Source organism: Clinocottus analis, unplaced genomic scaffold (assembly GCF_023055335.1).
Source record: "Clinocottus analis isolate CAN_PGR_092001 unplaced genomic scaffold, fCliAna1.0.p SCAF_3, whole genome shotgun sequence".
NCBI classification, from domain to species: domain Eukaryota; kingdom Metazoa; phylum Chordata; class Actinopteri; order Perciformes; family Cottidae; genus Clinocottus; species Clinocottus analis.
The window spans coordinates 17,771,194-17,791,556 of NW_027176042.1; the positions used below are offsets into that span (position 1 = coordinate 17,771,194).

The 20,363-nt window shown below is 44.0% G+C and overlaps 1 protein-coding gene across 1 annotated transcript in view; it reads right to left on the minus strand.

Annotated features, from left to right (window-relative positions):
- gli1 (GLI family zinc finger 1) overlaps nt 1–18,418 on the minus strand; it is a 48,123-nt gene extending 29,705 nt beyond the window's left edge. Inside the window, exon 1 of the mRNA XM_068594676.1 lies at nt 18,263–18,418. The gene's annotated coding sequence lies outside the window, so the exon portion shown is untranslated. The remainder of the gene's footprint in view (nt 1–18,262) is intronic.
- Between the last annotated feature and the right edge of the window lie 1,945 nt (nt 18,419–20,363).

The following is a 20,363-nucleotide window of genomic DNA, read 5'->3' on the forward strand; positions in this document are numbered from 1 at the left end:
AAAAATACAGTCATACATTTGATATTCGCTGTTACCACTAATTTAGAAGCAGCAAATGAAGAGGTTTTCCTTAACTGGAACTAAAACAGGACTCAAGGTACCACTATGGACACAGATGTCCTGTCTTTAGTCACATGTGTGTGAGGTGTTTAGTGACATGGGGAGGACTTATATCTTCTGATAACACACCTTGAGCAAGGCCCTTAACCCCAACTGCTCCAGTTACGCTGCTCGGTGGCCATCTGGTCAGACTGTGGTTGAACTGGGCAGCTTCCAGATGTGTGTGTGTGTGTGTGTATGTGTGTGTGTGTGTGTGTGTGTGTGTGTGTGTGTGTGTGTATGTGTGTGTGTGTGTGTGTGTGTGTGTTTGTTTTGGGAGATACCCGTATCTTCTGAGCAGAGTCTCTCACTCTGACTTCTCTGCGATTCTTTTAATTTAACTTTTAGTGCACAGCTTGCAAATTACAGTGTGTGTGTGTGTGTGTGTGTGTGTGTGTGTGTGTGTGTGTAACTGTGCACATGTGAGCATTCCTGCAAAAGAGGCTTTTTTTAATACGCATTTTGTACAAAACTTGGTTGGTGATGGATTCATTTCAGAGTTGCTAAGGACAGGGGTATTACATATCTTACAGGGTTTCTTAATTGTACAGATCAAGTAGCAGTTGAACGGTGAAATACAGCTACAGTGACCTGCCATGATAACCATTCACAGCCAATTTAACGCATCTGTGGGAATCCAGTTAACTCAGATAGGAAGAGCGGACTCTCCAGTTCCTTTGGTCTGGCTCAGAGCAAAAAGAGAGCTGATGGTAAAGGGACAAGGGAGTGAGAGAAAGCGGGAGAGGGAGATGGAGTAGTGAGAGAGATGTAGTGAGAAAAACACACAGGGAGCTTCTGTGTCAATGGAGGAGATCATGGATGCCAGTAGGGGGCTCAGCCTCCATCACAATGGACCCCCAGCAGAGCCAAGACCCTTAATACCCATACTCCTATTTCACACATCTTTTCAAAGCACCCATACAAGCCACATCCCCCCACCCCCTCCCAACACCCCTCCACACTCAGGCCATGCCCCATGATTGCAGCCGGGGTGACAATAGCGAGAAAACCCTCAGTGGTGCAACTAGGGGCCGTCCGGGGACTCAACACAGGGGCCATCAGGGGCCATCAGGACACCTTGTCTTTGTGTATTGGTAGACAATGGCGACATCTCAGGAACAGCAGTAAAAGCTTCCTCTGTCTTGGCAGGGAGCTGTTAAGAATGACAGGAGCAACAAGTGTTGGTGATAAATGGGTCATTATCATCTGATCTGAGGTGAAGTGTGGAGCTGATGATGAGTCGTCGCGTCAAAATCACAGTTACCAGCGAGAGCCTGTTGTGCTGCCACACAACTGTTTTAGGACAATTGGTGTTAGTCAAACTGAAGACGTTTCCGCAGAGAGAAATCTGTTTTTGATATTGTGATATCTGATGAATGGGTGTAACTCATATAGTGAGACTGTGAGACATCACCACTGATAAACTCTTCAAAAGTGCGACAAGAAAGGAATACTTAATTGTCATCATTTAGTTACTTTCCTTCCAGTGAGATGAAAATTACTGTAGTATTTATTAAAGATCTCAAAGTATTTTGGGTGTGATCTGGACAGTGCAATGAGAGAGACATATAAAAATGTCTTTTCTGCCAAAAGAAAACATCTTGAAAAAACTAATCGCTGGGAGCGGGGAGGAAAAATATACCTCAACATCCTGGGCAGTTCCAAGGGAATTCTGGCCCGAACCCAAACACTGAAAACAGGGTGAAGAAGGCCGGGCTTTGTGGAGTAATGGGGAAGGGAGCATAGTGAGGGGCGTTAGGTACCTAGGAAATGATTTACATTGGCAAAAATGTGACTTTTTTTAAAGTATGACTTGAGGCTTTCAGGACACCTTTTGAAAATTGAGATTTTTGTGTTCGAGGACGCATAATTTATCTTTAAACTGAAAAATGTCCCCAAATTTATACTAAAACGTATACTTTATTTGTTATAGCCTCTTTGCTGCTGAGGGAACTCATTGCATATACCCCGAGCATTATCAGGCTAACAAGCTAGCCCTTAGTCATGATCTAGCTTAGCTCCACTAGCCTCTCAACCCGGCTGCTGGCTTCCACTCAAGCAGGCCCCCTCCTCCATTTACAAGGCCCTTCAGTAGCCGACTGGTTGCTAGACAATATGCTTGGTTATGTAAAGACCCTCCTGCACACAAAAGCCAATGTGGGCGCCTGTTATGTGCAGCTCTTCAGAGCCCCGGGTCAGTTAGCAGAAGGGCTCTGGCGCTAACACTCCAAGTTAAAAACGTTTGCTCTTCAATCTGTTGACGAAGAGGAGAGGAGAGGATGGACCAGTGAATTATCTTCCTCGGGCTAATTTCTCTTCCCCTCAACTTCCAAACCCCACTTGGCTGAGGTTAAACAACTCCCTTGTTGACCTGCGGGTGTATTAGAGGGTTGTATTAGGAAAGGTGAGGGTGTGAATGTGTGCGCACGAACACACTGAGCTTATTCACTTCGCCCTATTACCAAATGCATCTCTTTATGCAAATATGATGCTAATTTCACATGTCAACTCAAGTCTGAATTAAATGTTGTCAACAATCAGTTATCAGCCATATGAGCCAGACAATGGGCAGGCCTACATGCACGAACAGCCACGTGGCCGGCACGGACACATAAACAAAGCACAGAGACGCTCGGACTACATCCCACAGAGAAGAGAGACTTCACTCTCGGCCCTTACATAGCAAATAGTTGTTTGCTGCTATACTCTGAATCCTGTGTATTGCACCTTTTAAAGCCAGTCGCAACGTTACATATTCAATGTTTGAAAAGGGTTTTCCAGTTTCCGATCCGTTTTGTAGGTGTTTAACTATTCAATTTAAGGTTATGGTAAAGTTTAGTTTTCCCCTATTTTATTAATAAAGGATGCTTTGGTTCAGTCCACATTAAAGTGACACATTTTGAACAAGTGTGCACTGCGTACCTGTGTGTCTGTGTGCATAGGTGACAACAGACAGCAAGAGCCCTCCAGCCAATGACGTAGTGGTAAGCCACACACCTCAGACACACACCTCAGACACACCACCAGTCTGCTCTGATGGCCAACTAGCAGGGCAAGTAAGCCACTGTTGTGTGTGTGTGTGTGTGTGTGTGTGTGTGTGCGCACATGTGTGTGTAAAGATTTTACTTAAAGACACACAGCTTTGCTTACACAGAAATACACACAGATCCCGTTGATGTTTGTTCACCGCAGAGTGTCTCCTAACATGCTGCCTGTGAGCGATCAGGCGTGACGTGGAACCACATACACATGCCAAAAGCCTGACTGTGTGAAATTATAGAACTGAACAGTTTGGTTCAAGAGAAACCGCAGAACTAGTTTTCCTCAGTTTTAAAAACAGTGTGCACAAAATATGATTGAGGACATTTTGTTAATGTGACGACTGGTTTTTGAGCAGAACACCGTGTTGACGGTTTAACTTTAGGTACACGTTTACAAAGAATTATTACCAAATGCTGAAATATTTCGATTTTGGCAAGTGACACTAGGATTTTGATGACTAATTAATGAGCTGATTTAAACGAAAGATCTGTAAAACTGAGGTTCTCCACAAAGAATCACACAACAGCACATCTTAGATTTATTTTCCAGAGAGATGATGGATAGTCCAAATAAGCATAGAAAAAATGACTAATGGACTGCAGAAATCTACAGACCCAAATGAGACTAATCGACTAACAACACAAGGCAGTCCTAAATATGAGATCATTTGATGATTGATTATTTCTATGAGGCAAAAATGGCCAACATGCCAGAGTTCCAGCATCTCAAGTGTGCAAATTTCATGTTTTTTCGTTGTCTTGTGTGATAGTAAATCATAAATGTGGGGGCTTTGGAATTATTGAACAACAAAATAAGCAATTTGAAGACATAAACTTGGTCTTTATAAAATTGTGTAACACATGCAGCACTATTTTCTGACATTTTACAGACCAAATGATTAAATCGAGAAATGTATTTAAAGATTAATCAGAAATTCAATTAGTGTTGGTTTCACCCAAAGTAAATGTTATATTTTTTAAAAACTGCAACGTTTTAACTGCGCACCAAGCACATAAATTCCACATTTCCAAAGGCTAAATATCTCATTACATACATTTTAATTTGGAATGAGCACACACAGACCTTTCTGTGTTTATCTCAGTTCACTGATTCAACAACTGTACTCTAATGAACAGCATTAGTAATTGTGTGCAAGTATCATTTACACATACTATTTATTTTCCATTGCAACAAGAGACAGTTTTACAGCCGTGTCCCTGAGATGAAACAAACGTGTGTTAAGACAACCCGAGATGAACCTGGACCCCAGTGAACCCCGACTGATGTGAGGTTTTTTTGTATTATCATGTCCTAGACAATCACCTCCACCCACAGAGAGAAAACACCCCTATCTCTGACCATCTACACACACACACACACACACTCGCACAAAGAGACAGCCAGAGACACACAGACGTAAATGCACACGCCGACTGTGACACCCAATCAGCCTCGCGCAAACTCAGCCTGACAAGCTGGAGCATGTGTGACAGAGCTCGCTGGTTGGAAACAGACATCCCTCTGCCCCGAGGCTCGGCTCTATCCCACAGGAAGCTGGAGTGTGAGCTGGGACACACAAGACGAGGGAGGGAGGGAGGGAGGAGAGGGGGGGAAGAAGCGCTTGACTCACTACCAACTGGAACTACATGTGAGGGGATCTGATATTCGCTCATGAGTTTATTTGTCATTATACAATGATATATTAGAGCTTCTCCAGTTACTTCATTTGCTGATGATATGACGAAGATGCACACAGCTCGGTGCTGATCAAAGCATCACTTTTAAGCAGCAATTTAAAAGAGGATCTGGCTTGAGATGGCAACGGAAACATGGAACTTTTGAGGAAGAGTTTTGTTGGATTTGGTGTCCCGTCAACACTGTGTGACATCTCAAAACCACCGAAACCCTAAGGAATAATGGAAAACAATGACGTTTTATAGTTCAAACTCCAGTTTGTGACTTGAAGACTGACTTTTCATGTAGAAAGTGTTCACACGTGCAGTTCGGTTCATTTGATCCAGATACATTTTTGCATTTGAGACTTTTTACAAGAAACCAAGAGCAGCGAACATAACTTTCTCCTGACTGACAGGTAACTCATTGTTTGGACAGGTTTGGAGATTCTTATCCTGCATTTTTAAGTTTGGGATGAGTTTTATTAGACTGCAAATGTTATTAATAATGATCCAATGATCCAGGACTGTATAAAGTCCCCGTATTGACACGCACATGAGGCATCTACATTTGGGGCTTACTGCTGTGGGATCGCTGTCACAAACTCTTTTATTTTATTTAATAAAATGTGGTTTATTCAGACTGCACCAGAGTCCGATTGACAGTTTTTACACCACCCCAAACAATTATAATAACCGGGCAAACAAACTTGAGTTTGTCTTCACCAAAGCAAACAGGTTTGGTGTGAAAGCATACTTAAAGGTGCAGTTCACCGTTTGGGTAAATTCACTTTACTTTACATTTTTTTGCAGAATTAGATGAGAACAACGATGACGCTCGCATGTCTGGAGACCTTCTGTAAATACGACGCTAAGCATAGAGACTGGAAACAAGGGAAACAAATAGCATGGCTCCGCGCAAAATTAACAAAATCTACCGAACAGCACGTCTTTGTTGAATTGTCAGTAAAAACAAAGTGTTTAAACAACAAAGAATACTCTAAAAAACTAACTAAAACTAAACTATTTCTTGCCCAAGGACCTAGCAAAGACCTTTGCCCATTTTAAATCGATATTGCTTGATATTTCCCACTCAGTTCGTGGACTCTTCTTTACTGTTATAACCAACATTACATATGTACCACTGTGTCAGCTTAAAATTTCCCAAATATTTTCTGGTTTGTCCCCATTCAATTACAACACTGAAAGCTTGGACCCCAAACTTCAGATAATCACCAACAATTTTGCTCCTTGCACAACATCCACATCTGGGACCCTTCGGCCACTGTACACCCGAGCTCATGCACACGACACTTAACATTCACACAGACACATTGACACGCACAAGTGCTCGCCACATTTCTGCTCCACAGCTGCACGAGAGAGCGAGTCGATAAATAACCTCTTTGAACGGGATCCCGTGGGTTTCAGTGTTTGAAACTTTGAACATTCAGCGATTGTTCTCTCCAGCATAACAAATTTCCGTTCACATCCCAAATGAAGTGTTCTTCTCGCCAGACCGAGAACTTAAAAGACAGTATGTATCTGTCAGTCAGTCAGCGAAGCAGGGCTTTTAATGGACTACAGGTGCTAGCAATATGGGCCAATAAATGTGCCACAGTAGAACAACTGCCCGTCCCGGCCTGAATAGAAATAACGGGACCGGAGTGATGGACAAAGGGGGTCTAACTGCTGCAGAAGCAATCTGCAGTCCAAGAATGTCACAACCTGCCACAGAGTCAGCACATTTAGGAGAAGCTGAAGTGAGATATGGTTTGGGTATTGAGTCTTTCTTTTTTTTAGGCCGACATGTCCGGACATGTCGGCAACGTTTCAGCTGCGGAACAAGCAAATAAAATCCACATTTCCAAACGCTATATATCTCATCATATCCATTTTGATTTGGAATGAGAGCGCACACAGACCTTTGCTGTGCTCGTCTCAATGAAAGTTTTAAAGTCGTGTCCATGAGTGATCTCTATGAGGGCACGGGCATTTGCAAAATTAACGTAAGTGAATATTCGCCTCCTTTTCACTCCTATCCTATGCAAGCGAAGGAGCAAACGAAAACATTCGCTTCCTGTGACAAAACAAAGGTACCTCTTCGAATCGCGTGAACTTTGACCGACCAAGTCACAGCCTCCACCAACAGTAGACGTACGTGTGTGTGACGTACGTGTGAGTTTGGTAATGTTTTGAGTTTTAATGGGGCTGCAAAATATAAAATGGTCAAATATATTTTTGTCCAAGTCACTCATCAGTTTGCTATTTTGTTGTGCTGTCCAAATGTATTGTGAGAATTATTTTCATCCTGTATAATGGACTCAAAGTATCACACAACGCATCGGAAAAAAGTAGTGGACAACCGATAGTCACCAAAACACATACTATTTACCATCATGCACGGCAGGAACGAGGGGAGAGAGACCTCCTTCTGTTCTTCCCTTTCACAATAAAAGCCCTAGACATAGCGGCGGCATCACTGTTAACCAAAATGAACAAAACAAAGTCAGTATGTAATATATATACTCCATCAGTTATATACTGGCGTGTTTTACTTGTGCGACAGCAGTGGCGTGATTAATGGCTTAGAGAAAATGAGCAGAAGACCTAAAGGGTTTGTGTTTATTAATCTTGCCAATGCTCTCCCTATATAGTCCTTTCCATAGATCTCCCTGCATAGTAAGAAAGGATCAGTGCATGACTGAACGACACAGCCAACGTGGTAAAGAAACTACACCGCCTGGCAGCATTTCTCATCCATTCACCCTGTTGGAACAGTTCAGCATGCGCTGGGCGAAAGGCAGAGAAGCACCCTGCACAGGTCGCCGGTCTATCACGGTGCGAACACACAGCGCTGTACTCTGTGTGAAAAGAAAAGTGAGCGTGGATCCCTGTTGACCCTCGATGTATTCAGCTGAGTCTGGTCCCATAAGCCCCGGCATAAATGCCCAGCGTGGTACCTCGGTCCTCCCCGCGGTCCAAAGACCAAGAGACTCACTCTCACAGTCTCTTCCTTTCACTGTACGCTGGCCTCTCTCTGTCCCTCTCCGACACTCACAGAAAGAATGGATCTCTCCCCCGCCAGCTCCTCTTCCGTTGTCCCACGCTCAACTCAAACTTCTACTAGCAGGTGCATTACTGTGTGAGCTCCTGTCCTACAGGCTGATGCCATTCTGCACCCCCAACCCCTACCCCCCCCCCCCTGGCACGAGGACAGTGATGATGTCATGAGTAGCGTCAGGAGAAAGAAGTACAGGAGGAGGAGGAGGAGCAGAGAGGACAACAGCTCTGGACCTGAAAAAACAACAGCTGCGACGGCCGCATTGTCATTCCAACATTTGTTTCATGCTGAGTGCAGCAGCAGGTCAGTTCACGGCATGGGAACCACCGAGCTGTCCCCGTTTCGCATCCTGGTTTGGCGACGCATTGATTAGTTGATTATTCAATTAGCTAATCAGGCAGAAAATAAATATGCAACTATTTTGATAATAAGATAATTGCTTTAGGCGTTTTTTAAGCCCAAAAGATGCTTGATAATTGCTGCTTCCAGCTTTTCAAATAGGTATTATTTGATGCTTTTCTTTGTCATGGTAAAGTGATTTTTTTTTTGATTTGGCACTTTTGGTCGCACAAAACAAGATATCTGAAGATGTCACCTTGAGCTGTGGGTACTTTTGACAAGCATTTTCACTACTTTTGGTACGCTTATAGACAAAAAGATGGATCAATAATTGTTGTTTACAGTCCTTGTAATTTGTCTCCATCACTCACACTGAAATATCTCTTCATGGTCAATTGCATTGACTAATTGAAACTCTTCTGGATCTAACCTTTAAAGTAAAAAAAAAACGCATCAGTACATCTTTCTGCAGCGAGGAGCCGTGTTCATGTGGGGCATTAAGTCATTTGTAACACATGTCAACATGTCACAGGAGTCACTGGACTCTGTTTATTGCTTAGATGCAAGTACTCTGTCCGCTAAAAGTTCAACTATACCACACTTTAGTTTGGTCTCACTTTGCAGCGAAATCAAAACGAACGCAGCTCGCTGAGCTCTCGTAGCAGCCACTGCAGCTTTTCATAGACATTGCATGGCAGCATTGCCGTTAATGAGCTGAATTTTGCAAAAATTCCAAACTGAGATTTGGGCCTTTTCAAAGCAAAAATGTAGGCCGATGGAATATTTTGAAATCAGTCTTTACATTCTTTTAAATCATGCTGAAACCTTGACGGTAACCGTAACCATCACGTTGAAATAGAGGCTGTTTTCAGCAGCACACAGTGTCACGGTGTGAAACCATCACACCTGCATCCAGCCCCGACATGGAGGTGAGCCTTTCCTACCGGTCTTCTCCAGGAGAAATGACCTGCAGGGGAGCTTTGTGTGTGGCCAACAACATCGGCTACTGATGCTGAAAAAACAACAAGCTGTTTTAACATCAAAAACAAGTGTTTAACTAACAGCTGTGTTGCCACGTCGCTTCACTCCGGCTCTACTCTGAAATTTGACTCCAGCGTACGAGATTCGTGGATGTTCACACACACTCAACAATGTGCTGTGTGGCTTTTTAACCTTTGGGCTGCTCTTACACATGCGCGGCCATGTTTCTTGTTTCACCACACACACTATAATCATGTGTGTCTCACGGTCCTTCTTTACTGCCTCTCTTTTTTTTGTTTGTTATTGGCTACCAGGAAATGAAGGCCCGCCTCCTGTAATTAATGGGCACAATTATGTAATTGAGGAGTGGTCTGCAGTCTGCTGCAAATAGGACCAGATGTCTTGAAATTCAGTTGTTCTGATCACTTACAGTGGGGTCAGCGCCCGTACCAAGACCTAGCTCGCCCCCACGCAGCTACCCAGACCCTCTTTTCTTTCTCTTGTAAATAAAGACTTAATGGTTTACAAGCCGTCCAATAACCGTAATACCTTCAGAGCGAATTAGCTCACAAAGCGGCCAGACACAGGCTGGGAATGAAGCGAGACCACTGGGGAGAAGAAAACACACCCACGTGCATTTCTTTTCTTTTCTCAAGCAGAGTTTCAGCTTGAAGATAATGTGTGTTGGACTGGGGTTGCTGTTTTAAACACAGACATTGTGTTGATTAGAGCTCTGACAGAGATTGAAAATCAGAAGATGAAGGATCCCTGCTCAGAATAAAGCAACTACTTGTGTACTTCCTTCTGGCCTCTTATTGTCGCCGTGTGCATGCACGCACACACGGACACGTGTGTGTCAGCACATTGTCGTGGCCAGCCCGACCAACCAAGCCTCTGGATTGGAAGTTTAGATTATTGCGAGGCCGCGGGGCTGATTTACATGCTGCTGATGTCATCCCCTCGCTGTGTATTCAGGTCTGCTCTGTTGCTGAGGCGCAGAAAAGCTCCATGCAGGCCGTTCAGTGTTTCAGTACGACACAGTGAGGGAGAAATCAAACTGGTTTACATTCTTAAACGCAGCACGTTGATTTTACCGAGTTTGACAGATAATTACCACGAGATTCTTTCTGCATTTGACTTTTTCGTCCATGTCTATGTTAAGCCAGCACCGCCACGAGGCCAAAATCTCTACTGTGAGAACTGCTGGTTGTTGAGTGAACTACTCTACTTCATCCTCTCCATCAGGGGATCTATTCGGGGGCTCGATGTGGGCCTGGATCTCTCTCATGCTGAGGAAAACAAACATTGAGAGCATGAAATACAGAAGAGACGGAATTGTCTTATCTGATCAACGTTCGTGGGTAAGAGACATGTTTCTGGAGGACAAACTACTTCATGAAGGAAATGCGTGTAATTTTCTTTTTTTTTTTAAACCAACAATTTTTCCAGTGCGAAAAAAAACAACATTACGGCATCATTAAAATGAGATAAACCTCAAAAAGCTTCTTTTTTTTTAAAGGTTGTTGCTCAATAAGCAGCAGAAGAAAAAAAAAGTTAGTTTAGTTTAGTTAAGTTAAGTTTAGTCAGGCGGGGCAGGGCCAAGCAGTCAGCCAGCCATGACGGTTGAGTTGTAAATGTGTTCCAGCAGGAAAAGCCAAGCTTCAGAGCAAAGCGAGCAGTCTGGAGTCGGCAACTTTCCCCTGCTGCACAGCGCACCGCCCTCCCTGCAGCCCACCCAAGAAGCAGCCCATGGGCATAAATTTGAGAGGCTGACTCGCCGCGGATTTAAAACAATCTGCATCGCTCTCTCCCTCCTCCACACTCACTATTAAATGTTGCTCTCGTTCGCTCTATATTCTCTTTTGCCCCTCGTTCCTCTCCGACAAATTCCACCGTTAATGAAAATGGAAAGCTCATTCTCAGCATGTGCCAATAACAATAATTTCTTTGAAAGGCTTCATTAAGTTTGCAAATATGCCGCAAACGGACTGTGTTTTTGTGTGCGACCGTACGATCTTCATATGGGATTCTGCTTCTCTGCTGTAAAGAAGACGACTGCAAAGCTTCGTCGAAACAAAGTTAATTACACCTTCCAATCGTTTATTGTTTCCTGAAGGGAATTATTTTCTCAATAACAGCTTCAGCACAAAGTTAGACTTCGAAGTTTCCATTTAGGTTTTATGGCACCGGACCACAGGGAGCATAACTGTAAACAATATTTGATTGATGCTACAGAGGAAAACATCCAGTCAGTTTGCTTCAGTTTAGGCTATCGCAAAACCAACAAAACAAGCGCACCACATCGCTTTGGTTAATCACATGCTGCAGAGCTCGTCAGCCGGAATGAGCTTGATTTGGTCGCAGATGCGTCTCTTCGACGGAGGATTTATCATCATTTCTGCTACGAAAACAATCAACAGATGTTACTTATGAATTCAAATAAAGGCGCAGAGTTTTTCTTGAGTCATCTTGGTGAGTCTGTGACTTTCTACACGCAGCCTGAAGTCCGATCAAAGCGCTCTGTAGACCGAGTGTCACGTCAAATCTGTTAATAAATATGAGTCTGTTTGACTGAGTGAAGTTACCTTTGACCCACAGCAGATCCGTGTCAGTGTATCGGTGACGGCTCGGCCTGCATTTGGCTCGCAGTGGTTGTAAGTCATGTGCGTGTGTCACTGTGCTACCTCCGTGCACGAGGACTGACTTCCTGTTATGGCATCTGATCTGGTTAACGTGGCATCGGCGAGCCAATGTAGATTCTCACAACTGTCACTTACGGACAGAGCAGGGAAACAGGGATAGAAAAAAAGACGCGAGGGGCCGAGCAACAGCAGAGGAGGAGGAGGAGAGAGAGAATGGGAATGAGGAGGGAGATTTATACAGAACTGGAAACGTTCTAAGAAAAGTAAGAAAGCATCTTTCTTTGTGGTTTCAGAAGGCGGATCACACTATTCCTTTCTCATGAGCGTGCAGCACTGTGCAGTGATGCGGTTTGGGTCACCCCTTGTTCAAAATGACATTTTTGGAACTATAAACTTGGAACACATTAAGATGCTCTTTGTTTTACCTAAAAATACGTACGAGGGATGCCGTTAACTGTAAATGGGTACTTGCTTTTCAAAATCTAAAATAGGTTTTTATACAGATCTTATGGCTGAGAATACGCTCTCTCAATCTTGGAGGTTTCGGGGGTTTGCTTGATTTATCATTTGCAAGATAATTACAGGAAAAGCGAGCAGCCGTTACCCCAGAGCACAGCATCCTCTGACATAGAAACGTGACTAAAAATGTCCTGAACAGCGAGGATTGAAAATTCTCACATACTCAAAGTTGGAATTAAAAGCCTGAACGAATTCATGGTCTTGTTTACTTTCCATTTCCTGACCTGAAAGAACTAAATCAAACTATATTCTGTTCATGTGAACTTTTTTATGCCCAGCGATTAATGAAGCAGCTTCCCATATTTTGTTACATAAAAGAAAAAAGATATTCTTGTCACATTGCTTCGCTATCAGCACCAACACTCAAGTAGCGTATTGACACTATTATATATTTCAAAAAAGAGAGAAGTGCTAATCAGCACTGTGAAGCACTCACTGGGGACAACTGGTGCATTAAATAATGATGTATTAACTCAAATATCAAGAAGCTATCGGCCCTCATGTGCAGCTGCATCTATGTGCGTATCTGGCATCTAAACGTGCTGCATACCGTTGCACGAGTGACCACAAATATCCGCGTTCCTCCGTAGATTGATGTGTTGATGCTCGCCGTGCGCATTAAGACGAGTGTGTGGGAAGTGGAATAGCGAGTTGCCTGAGAATATCAATCGAGCCAAGGATCTTCTGATGTTATCTCATCTCAGATAACCGAGTTGTTGTCCAGAAGGCTCGTCACAAACACACGCAACATGGATCTGCCTCTGCAGTCTGCGCTCTATTTAGCAACTCCTTCCTGCTCTCGCTCTCTCTCTTTCTCTCTCTCTCTCTCTCTTCCTCTCTCTCTCTCTCTCTCTCTCTCTCTCTCTTTCTCTCTCTCTCTCTTCCTCTCTCTTTCGCTTCATGGTTGGAAATAATTATTCCAGCAGTAAAATGTAATAGCTTATCACATAAAATGGCTTGGAAAATGTAGTGGTTTACATAGAAAGTGCTAAGGAGGAGTAATCTACACCTCTCCACTTAAAATTAAAAGGAGGGATTGCAGATTTGTTGGAAAGGAAAGATAGAAAATAGAAAGCCCTTTTCATCTGCTGCATCCAGATGTTTTGTGTCTTGTGTTGTGTTGAATTCGAAAGGCTTCAAATTCCATCAAAACTCTCTGGATGACCCTCCCCGGCAGCATAATGGAGACTCGGGTCTCATTGGTGGACGTCAGAGAGACGCAGGCAGTGAGGAGGGTGAGCGTCAGACCCGTGTGTTGTAATTACACTGATGATGGCAGCACCCGAACGCACCGTGGCTATGGCAACCTGCTGAAATAACAAACACCGCCCCCTCTTCCCATTTAGGACAGTGCGCCGTGAGTCACCAGCGGCTGCTGAGAACACACACATTGAACACACACGCGACACATTCACACGTGCAGGTACACAATCGTAGACAATCACACACCTGTAAACAACAAATGCACCCAATTATTCTGCTATCCTGCAGTAGTTAGACTTTCAATAAAATAAAAAAGTCACAGATGCTGCTAATGTTTCGCCGTTGTCATCCACGGCCGACCACCAACTCTCAAAGAAAAACCCAACCACGAGCCCATTGTTGCAAACCGCGCTGAAGTAGGAGCGAGAAAATGAGTAAGTACCAGCGTGGGTTGTTGGTGCATGTGAGAGCAATTCCAAATCTCACCTGGATCCTATTAGCGCTAGTTTGATTTCTAATATCAACCACATGAAATGATAGTTAATAGTCGGCATGCCTAACTGCTTTGACACACGCACACACACACAAGTTGATCAAGAACCGCCACCCTCATACAAAGGAGGAGGAAAAGGGAACGACTCTGCCTGTTACTGTCAGCAGCGATGCTTAAATCTGCTCATACACACACACACACACACACACACACACGCGCACACACACACATATTCCTTCAGGCAACAAACACTACATTTACTAAAGAATTCGACCAGCATCGCTCCTAATGCCGCCCGCTGTGCCACGTGTGACTTGACATTTCATGTCTGGTCTTAAGGCATCAGAGCGGTGCGCAGGCAGCAGGAAGAATCCACACAGGGTCAAGACATCGACTTGTTGGGCTGTTCCTCCATCGTTTCGTTGCTTGTTGTGCTCCCACCCGCATGCGAGCAGATCAAGATTTGCATCCATTGGGAAAGTCTGGTGCCAGAACAGGAAGTCGTGGTCTCTTTATGGGCCGAGGAGGAAAGTAAGGGTGTGGAGGTCCAAAGGCAATTTCTGAGAAAACGCGTTTGCTGCTTGGATTATGTTGTGTTGAAATGTTTGATCGATCGAGGGAAGGGCTACGGTTCTCACGCCTGATGAATTCAAAGGGCGGCGTTCGGGGTCGGAACCAAAGTAGCGTGTCCGACGTTCAGCGCTTCAGTTGCCTTCCCCCGAAACCAAACCTGGACCATAGTTTGTTCGCCATAACGCCAATCTTTTGCTCACCCAACGGAGTTGTCATTAAACATAATCGAAGGTTTTTGTCAGCCAACATCAATATTCCCTCTGGCAACAGGGTTGTTTTAAGGTCCTTATTGTTGCCAATTCTCATATGATGAGCCTCTGGGTACAATCAAATCACACCTGACAGAAACACTTCAACAACTATTTCCATTGTTGATTAATATGTGTTATTATTTTTATTCATTGTTTTGTCTATGAAACGCCAGAAGATAGTGGAACGTTATGGGATCTTGCTTTTCCAGAACAACCAACATGAGCAGTGAATGTCCAGTCAAAAGTGAGGTTTAAACTTCACGCATCCTTTAAAATACTGACATGTAACACAGCCGACCTGTCATTTTTCTATTCCTTTGAACGGATTGCCTCTGGAGATCAATTTGTCTGATGTGCCTTCTAATGGGAGGGTAAACTCTAAGAGACCATGAACAATGATTTCCAGAATATTGCGCATGACTGCAACATTTCCCCTCTTTAATATGCGTGTGCCCTTTGGCTAATGTGAGTCAAACTTTCTAAAGTGTCTAATGCATTTGGCCTCTGGTGTCATTCATTCTCATTACAGCGTGATAGATGTGTCCAATGATATATTTCTAGGACGAGGGATTTTCAGATTGCTGGCTTGAATAATAACTGTGGCTCCCATTGAATAAAGTGAGGCTCGACGATAACCAAAAACCGACAGGCGACCACAAACAAGTCACTCTGGTCTCCATGAACAACCTCCATGAATGACGACATGCAACGCGAATGAAGCCTTGCGGCGCTTTAAAGCAACACCAATTCTATCCGATGAACCAAAATAACCTTCAAATACCAGACCCTGACACCGGCGATGTGAGGGCGCGGACCGTCTCTAAATGAGCCTTGAAGTGCGGAAGGGGAAACTAGAAGATGAGGAGAGAAAGGAGTAGCGGGGGGATGAAGACAGAGAAAGAGTGTTTGATTGTGTGTGTGTGTGTGTGTGTGTGTGTCTTCTTTGCTCATGTGTCCTTTGGAGCATCCCCAGGCCTGTCTACTCTGTTCTCTCGGAGACCGAAGCCGATCGGCTCTGCGCTGTGAGCCTACATGGTTTTAGCCAGGGCCGGCACAGACAGACAGCTGCTATTAAACCCTGATTGTTTCAGGTTCACAGGGTGTGAAAGGGTCTGATTGAGAGGCTGTGATCCCAGTGAGGGTGGTCTTTCTGCCCCGCTCATCCCCCCCACCCCCCACCCCCCCTCTCCTCATCCCTCACCTCCCTCTCACTGGAAGGTGGGAGGGTGTTGGGGGAAAGGAGGCGGAGGATTGGTGGTGTGTGTTTGTGTGTGTGTTGGGGGCCGGGGTGGGGGGGTGTGGAGGCATCACGTGACGCATGTTTCTTGCTGAGCGGACCAAAATGGAATCTGCACAATAACACGCCACTTGTTGCTGCCTATCGGGGTACCAATGCATCACGGAGCTGGCGGCTGGATTGAAAAATTGTAAATGTTGCTAAAGAGGAGTTTTAGAGATATCAGCCGTAGAGATGTCTGCTTTCTCCTCAAAATAATGGGACTACATGGCACTCGGCTACTGAAATAAACCAGGCAACTCACACCAAAATCATCCAGATTGATGACTAGTATTACAGGTGAGAGGTGAACTGTCCCTTGAAGTGAACAGATGAAGCCTACATCTACCTTTGTTTATACTGTCTGAACGGGAGGGGGAATTCGTCCCACTAAATTCAATTGTATTCAGCCTGATAGAGACTTATCAGCGCTCTGATATGCCCGTGATAATCCACATCAGTCCTCTCCTGTGACTGGATAGGAGGACAGTCACTTCCTGTATGGTCTATTTGTTTAAGAGCATTTCCATTAAGGAGCCTTTTGGCCTTAACACACTTGATAAAGACCAGGGAGGGCGAGGAAGCTCCCCTGCAGAGCTTTTCACACGTGGCCAAAGGACAAGTGCACTTTCCTCCTTCGTAACTTCCCCCCTACCCTCTCAACCTTGAGAAGGGCCCGACTTCTCCTCTGTAAAGAGCTGAACCCAAGCTGTTTACTTGATTATATTTTCTGTTTTTCTGTAATCAAACAAATCATACAAGGCACTTACACGCTTGGTTTCCAGTTCCCCACAAACGGAAACTTGAGTTTCACAAAACATCCTAACATCTGACCTCTATCCTACTCTTGTCCAGACTAATGAACTAAAACTACATAATATAACAATTACATAATCCACAACTTCCCTTATTAACGTCCAAATAAATCATTGTCTCTCCCTCTCATGTTTTTGTAGATCTACTAAAGACCCTTTTGTGGCTTACAAATACACTCTCTCTATGTGTATGTGAGTGTGTCTGTGCAAATACTGTTTAGGGAGGATGTGAGTTTGTGTGCTCAGCACTTCTCACTGTCACTTTGGAATAAATAAGTGTTTGGCTGTCCTATTGAGTCCAGTGTTGACGCTCTTCAGTCCAGGGCCACTACATGAACACCAGTGGCCTAATCTTCCCACATTAGCAGCTACAGTCGCCTCTTATACAGATAATTAAGTTACATTCAATAATCTATCTCAGATTAGACATGGACTATGGGAGGCTTCGCTGCATGTTTATTATAGCCAATAGGAAGAACAAAAATGCAGCAGTACATTCAGGGAGTTATTGCAACATGTACGGGAGCTTACTGAAGTACTCCTGACGCCTCACACACACACACACACACACACACACACACACACACACACACACACACACACACACACACACACACACACAGTGCCAGGCCATGGTCTTGTTTTGTGGGTGTCTCAACAGAAAATCACATTTGGAAAAGATATCGGCACCTCAAGTATTTCAGGTTACAAGAAACAGCTGTTCTCGGGTGGCCCTGCGACCCTGGGCTGTGCCAGATGAGGTTTAAACTGTGCTTGTAGTCAGACCACCAAAATAGGCACTTCCCCCGAGAAATGAACGTATGGAGGCAGGACATAAATATGATGATGTCTAAACTCAGCATTTTCTCCACAGTTAATCGAAAAGATATCGTGCCAACGCTAATTTGCGATGGGCAGGAATGAATCCACAAAACCCGGTGTATCTCACGCAACACATTTGGAAGGGTTGGTGGTATGCAACTCAATTGTTAAGGCTTGCAGCGCACATGAAGTGTAAAGCAGCCTTTTTAAATGAAGTCAACGCTCCCAAAACGGTAAAGTCACCTTAGGGGATAAAGCCAAAAGAAGACGCGCTAAACCTGTAGTGTCCAAAAGCTTCACTAATAACACAACTGCACGTTTTCCCCCCACTTTAGAAAGTACGACAGGGATCAAAGTAGTGGCGAAAAGTTCAACACAGCGTTGTTCCGACCACGAACAAACGCGTAATTAGCTATTTATCAATGGTCGCCTGTGATTTCAAGAGCGAATCGGAGCCACCAGATACTCACCTCAGGTCAATGCAGGAACATTCAGCATGAAACTTTTGGACTTGATTCCCAGAGTCCTTGGAAGAGCTCAGAGTGTCCAAGGACTGCGGGGGGAGAGAAAAAAAAAGTGTGAGAGAGGCTTCCAGTAAAGCCTCCCTTCTTCTTCTTCTTCTTCTTCTTCTTTGCTCTTTCTCTCGACTTTCTGGCAAGACGCGCTCGGATGGAGAGGACGGGATTCTTCACAGAAAGCGAGACTTTATCCGGTTTCAGACGCGCTTCTCCATGGCGTTGTTGGACTTCAGAGTCACTTTACGCGAACGGTGACAAAATTGAACCCCATGTTCGGGCTGTGGAGTCCCTCAAAGCCCCCGGAGTCGGTTGCACACAGCCAATGCGGGAATGCACCCCCCCCTCTCCTCCTCCCTCCTCCCTCCCTTTCTCCACAGACCGTGGACCACCCCGAAACAGGAAGTTCACTTTTTGTTTTTCTTAAAGAAGGGCCATACTGCCTCAGTTTCCCCCCTGAAAGTTAACATGCACTCCAAATTATGGAGCCGGGCTCATGTCCACTCGATTCCTCGCACTTTTTCTTTGAGACTAAATGCCAATATAGGCTGACGTTTCTAACGAGTGTCGTTACGTTATTTAAAGACATTGCGGCATGCATGTGTTGAGAAAAGACTTGGATGGGCACGGCTAGGTCTAAAGCAAGTGCGGTCATATCTAGTAATTGTAAGAATCTATCTATAAATGTTTTTGTTTACTTTAATGGTGTAACTTCATAGCAGCCTCTCGGCAGCGTGTGTGGCTGCTGGCTACGTGTGGGGATGCTGCAGACCACAAAACCTGGACTGGAGTTTCAGGACCAGTGCCACTGGGAGAGGTGGAAGAAATACCCACTCCTTGAGTCAAAGTAGTAATACCACAGTGTGGAAATAAGTCATGCATTGGAAATGTACTGAAGTAAAGGTAACAAATGATTGGCATCAAAAGTAAAAATGCCTTTTGTGCAGTGTTGCTCATTTCAGAAGAATGTGCGTTATATTAGACTATAATTATTACTCATCCATGAATGTGTCTTTACTTTAATGTTGCATATGGTTTAGTATAGCGCTAATTCTAATTGCTTTTTACTGCTGTGAAATTAGCTTAAATATTTTAATTAATAAACGTTTATTTGTGGATTATTGCTAATCTGAAATCTTACTCTGCAAAGTAACCAACATGGAATGAAAGTGGAGTGCAGTAAAAAAAAAAAGTACAATAGTAGTAGAAATATAAAGTAGCAGGAAATTGAAATACTACAAGTACCTCACATAATTGTACTTAACGATCCTCTATTCGATGGTCAGAGCAGTAATATTGCAGCAAATGACGATATAGCGGAGTAATGTCTACCTGAGCAGAGGAGGAAGTGTGTGTTATTTCTCTGTGCTGTGTCTATGGAGCCGTTTGTGCATGAGTGTGCCCCACTGGCCGGCCCTTAGCTGCAGCATTCCCAATCTAGTATACTGCATCTTATTCTGTTTAATATAGAACACACATGCAATACATGCACAAACAAAACTGCAAAAAACTAAAAAAGGAATAATTAAGAATCACGTTAACATTCTACAATACAATATTACGCAATTGTACTGCCCTAGTTAGTCACTTAATTGTTTGTTGTGTATTTAGTTAGCCTTGGATTCAGGGACAGTGTGGGCTCAAAACCCAAACACATCAAACGCCCAATTATTGTTCTTTGGGTTCATATTATTTAATAGATTTGTGCTATTAAATAATGATACATTATTTACCTGGTTGGCCAGGAAGTATTATTTTATAATTGGAATATGAAACAGTTCTGTTTGTATATAATGATGCTATGTTAAGTCCACTGTGGGCCTGTGTACTAAATGAAAATGCTGAGGTCACATCAAAAATGTCTTATTGAGCGTTTGATTTTATTGAGCTCCACCCTCTGGTGTCATTTCAGGTTGCAAAAACCAAGATGACCTCGGCCAAAATGACAAACTCAGGGTTTCAAAAACGCCAATGCACAAATGTCACGGTGACTGCGTCTCTGGTTTCAGTCAACATGACACATATATAGGCATGAAGCACTTTTACTTCAAAGTTA